Source organism: Megalobrama amblycephala, linkage group LG1, assembly GCF_018812025.1.
Source record: "Megalobrama amblycephala isolate DHTTF-2021 linkage group LG1, ASM1881202v1, whole genome shotgun sequence".
Taxonomy (NCBI): domain Eukaryota; kingdom Metazoa; phylum Chordata; class Actinopteri; order Cypriniformes; family Xenocyprididae; genus Megalobrama; species Megalobrama amblycephala.
This window is the reverse complement of record NC_063044.1, coordinates 75593449-75598149: the sequence shown is the minus strand read 5'-3', so window position 1 is coordinate 75598149 and position 4701 is coordinate 75593449.

Below are 4701 nucleotides of genomic sequence, written 5' to 3'. Positions count from 1 at the left end.
TGTCAACAGAGCCACTGATAAGCAGTTCTCTGTATTCTTTTGATAGTCCACCAGTGGCGGATTCAATCACAAAAGCCGAATCATAATCTTCATCATTATCATTGGCAGCACAGTAATTTTCATAAGCTGCACGGAAACGTTCAACATATTCTAAGGGGTTTTCACCAGGTTTTTGTTTAACTTGCGTTACACTTGTCCAGGGAAATGATCCCCGACCCAGGATTTCTTTTACTTGTCTTTTATAGTCACTGTAAGCCATGCAAAATTGTTGCCAAGTTACTGGGACCCTAGGGCTAAACCCAATTCCCTGAATTTTTCGTAATTTGCTAGAGGGAACCAGACTTTCTACCAGAACCTGTACATCGGCTATCCCCAAATTTTGTTGCCTAGCAATGGATTCTATTTTATTCCATAGGAGTTTGTTTGGGTTAAACAATTTGAAAGTTTCCAACCCTGCAAGCAAACTGTTTTTCTCAGAGGCTGCAAGTCTGGTCCATTTCCCAAACTCATAAGAAGCCCCCATCTCTGTGTTTCTCACAGCATCATCAGAACATTTGATAGGAGCCGCTGATGTCATTCCTCTGGGAGTGACCATGTTAATTTCCATTGGGGTCAGTTTAAGATTTCTGACCTCTGGATCTAAATTAACATAAGGGTGAGGAGTGCTTGCAGCAGCAATATTCAACAATCTGTGCGCGTCACCGTAAGTGCCCTCAGTCTGGTTCTCAGTCTGTGAGGCAGTGCCTAAAGCAGCAGCTGCTTGGACAGTCTGAGAAGAGAGGGCAGGAGTGGAGGGAGCAGATAAACCTAGCAATGGATCACAATTAACGGCGTTATCTGCTTTTTCAAAAACTATTTCAAGCCCTTTACTCAAACTACTCAGATCACATCCTATCTCAATCCCACTGATTTTAGCCATTTCCTCACGTTTGGCAATCAGACAGTACCATCCCTCAGTTACTTCTGGGATTTTCCTTTCAGGAGTTAAGGGTACCCCACCCATTTTACAAATCCACAAATAAGCACAAACAGTAAGAAATTTGGATTTTTCAGGATCTTTCTTTGTTTGTAGCCAGTCAAGTTGTTGAACAACATTCCAATCAAAATCAAAGCCCTGACTAATTTTCTTGATTAGTTCAACAAATTTCTTTGAAGTGAGAGCTTCAGAGCAGAGCTGCTTACAGCGTTTACTCTCTTCTGTCTCATTATCTGTATCTGGACTGATCAAGTTTATCAATTTGTCGGCCATATTTTAGTCAAAGTTAATACTCACCTGAAAGAGATGGAGGCGGCGATCTTTAAACAACACAGCTTTGGCTTCTGCTTGATGAAACTGCAGAGTATACTCCAAAATCACAGTTACATATACTGATCCAATCAAATTAGGGTCACAATTTTATTTTCGTTGGGATCGTTCCTGGTGCATCCTTGACCAACCAACCCTATCTCTATTTCATCGTATTTAACTAAAAGCTTAGTCTCTAACCTGAATCACTAAATTCGGGGCGCCCCTGTCTGAATGGAAGAGTCAGAGAACTTTGGTTCATGAGACACTAGTAGCAAACTGGCTTACTAGTGACCTCCTACCCTTCACTAGGAAGGAGTTATTTCAACACCTTCTGCCTCTGGCTTCCAGTGTTCCTCCGACCACCTCAATGTAGTGGAGTTATCACCCACCAACTCCCTCAGATGGCGTGACACCAACCTGTATTTAATGATCTGGTGCACCACACTCACGTCTGAGTGTGTACGTAAACTCACTGTCTCACTTCCCAGTTCTCTCAACCCTTCCAACCAGACAGCCCTAACAAAACAATAAAACAGCTTCCTACCTTGTTTTTTGTTTAGCCAGGGATGTCACCAAAGAATGATTGCTCGCAATTCCTCCACTATAAACTGTTGGGGATAAACAGTTTAGGACCCTTGAGACCAGATATGTTGAATAAAGACCCGGAGTCAAAGTTTAAAAAAATTTAATAAATTGAAGAAAAATTTAATGAAGAATAGTTTGCAGTTTCATCAGCAGAAGCCAGCTTCAAGTCTCACAAGGAGTTCGTAGGCCGCTCTGCGTACATTCACATTTCCACAACAATTATACTCTAACAGAGTCAACTAACTACGTCATTACTTCAGGTTGAATGATTCTGATTGGCTAAGAAAAATAGACAAGATTAGAAATTTTCCACATGTGGACAGATAGTAAGAAGCATATCTCCCTTTGTCATGGTGATGACGAGGGGACCCTGGATTTAGGTACCGGATGTCCTTTTGGGGTCATGACATGGTGTCTGCTGGTCTCAAGCAGAATGCCAGTTGTCCAGTACAAAGGGACCTGCACAAAACACTTAATGCACATACACGATTCACAGCTTCTTCAAGGCTGAAATTGATCTGAGCTCTGCTCTCAGCAGGAAACTTTCCCAAAACATACTGATAACATGTTCTTTTCTCTTAGTGAGAGGTACAGAGGAAAATGGATGCTTTAACATATATTGTTAAGTCATTCAAATAATTTAACAGAAATATAAATGTTGATTAATAACTTAAAAGATATATATTGAAGTGGCAGTGGATTCCAGAATCCACCCCTTCATTACTAAAACATATCTCTAAACAATATTTATTACACTTATTTATACTTATTATACTGTGATCAATATGTCTGATGCTCCATGTTCAGTGAAATAAAACAATAAAGACTATAATAATCATTTCTGTAAAGCTACTGACACTGACACAGATCTCTGTAAATCTGCTTTGAAATATGTATTTTGATATCAAAAATAAATACTTATAAGTCTTTCTAACATTCACACTGTTTTAAAGAATTTATTAATTCAGAGTGAAACGATTCAGGTTTTACTTCACCTATACAAGACTGTATTTCACTAGTTTCTGTATTTCTTGGAAATACAATGTATGAAAAAGTACAAAGTACAATGTATTTGAAGTTCAAAATAGTTCAAATAAGAGACAGAGAGAAATGCGCTGACTGTCCAGCAGGTGGCGCCAGATTTAAACTCTTACTGATGACCTTTGAACTCCTGCTTCTGAACAATTAAACTAAAGCCAATGAGACACAAAAGCACAGTGTGAATCCCATCATGTCTGGAAAGGATGTAGTGATGGGTGTAACAGACCTTATTGTAATTTAACTTCTAATTTGTTTTTGTACTTTATTTTTGATATTTTAGTGGGTTTAATTATGTATTAAGTCTGCACTATCTGTCGTAAAAAATGGGGACTCTTATTTTGACGGGTTTTGCTGTCTTCGGAGTAAAAAAGGATTCCAACAGCATTGAACGGGAGAGCGCGCTCATTGTTATGGTTCATCTTAGCTTTTAAAGTTTTCCAATTTATAAAGCACCCCCCGAAAAGGCACAAGGTGTGTATATTTGTATGCTGTTAGTTATATTGAGTATTTTGTGTGATTCATTGTGTGTGCAGAAAATGATGTGAAAGGAGAAATATGGATAAGACATTAATACGTATTTTTTGTACTTTGTTCAGCTCTTACGGTGATTTCTGAAGTTTAAAAGGCCATTTCATCGTTGTTTAATGTTTAATAAAGCTTCAAGAAACTCAGCAGTAAAGTTTGACCATCATTCGGACGGGGTCCGCTACAATGGGAAACCATAAAAAACACTAATGTTGTACAGATTTATTCCAATAACAGATTTCACAGATTGACTTATTTCACAGATGAATTCAGTTTTAATCACAATAATAACACAAAGAGAAATCATTATCAAGAAATAACTTGTAAGTGTTTGGTCACTAATGAATCTGTCACTGAACTCTACACATCTTCTCTTTCGCTAGTTTCCCTGTAGCTCTGAATGCAAGACGAACTGCCTTCCTACGACTGATTCCTTTGCTCTCAGCCTCCTTTATTGCACCCTCTTTCTCCTCAGAAATCGTCACAAGTTGGTCATAATCTGCTAGGTACAGATGAGCAACGGCACCGTTCAGCGCTTCGCGTCGAGACTCCTCTTCTAAACGACGGTATATTTTCTGCCATTCGGATTGAGTGACTCGTTTGAGCTGCTGTTCGTACTGCTTCACTTTCTCATTCAGCTTCAGCTTCTGAATCTCCCTAATGTGTATCTCAGTTTCAGCAAACATCTCATTTGTAAAGTGTCCTCCATTCTCTTCCACCATCTTCTCTATTTTACTGATGAGATCTTTGATTTGTGGGTAACCAGCAGACTCGTTGTCTAAACAGAAGAATCTGTTTCCACAACTCTCTACAAGCTCTTTAAGATCTGGATCACTATCCTGTAGAAACTGCTCAATGGTTGTATTTTTATTTTCTAACTGATCTTTATGAGTGAAGATGATCATGGTGTATTTTTCCATCTCTTCTCCAAACACTTCTTTCAGCTCTTTTATGGTGTTTTTCTCCTCCTCAGTGAATCGACCCACTTTAATCACGATAATAAAAGCGTGTGGTCCTGGTGATGAGTAAGTTATGCGCATAACTTACTCATCACCAGGACCACACTGAAATATGCGCATTTCGCTATTTCAGTTAGAATCTCCTCTTCACTGAGTTTAGTATCATAAAGTCCAGGCGTGTCGATCACTGAGATCTGTTTACTAATCCTCTCTGTAGTTTCTGACTGACACTGTTTAGTGACTGATTAATAAACTATTTACTTTATACATCATATTATTTAGACATATAATAATATTTGCTTA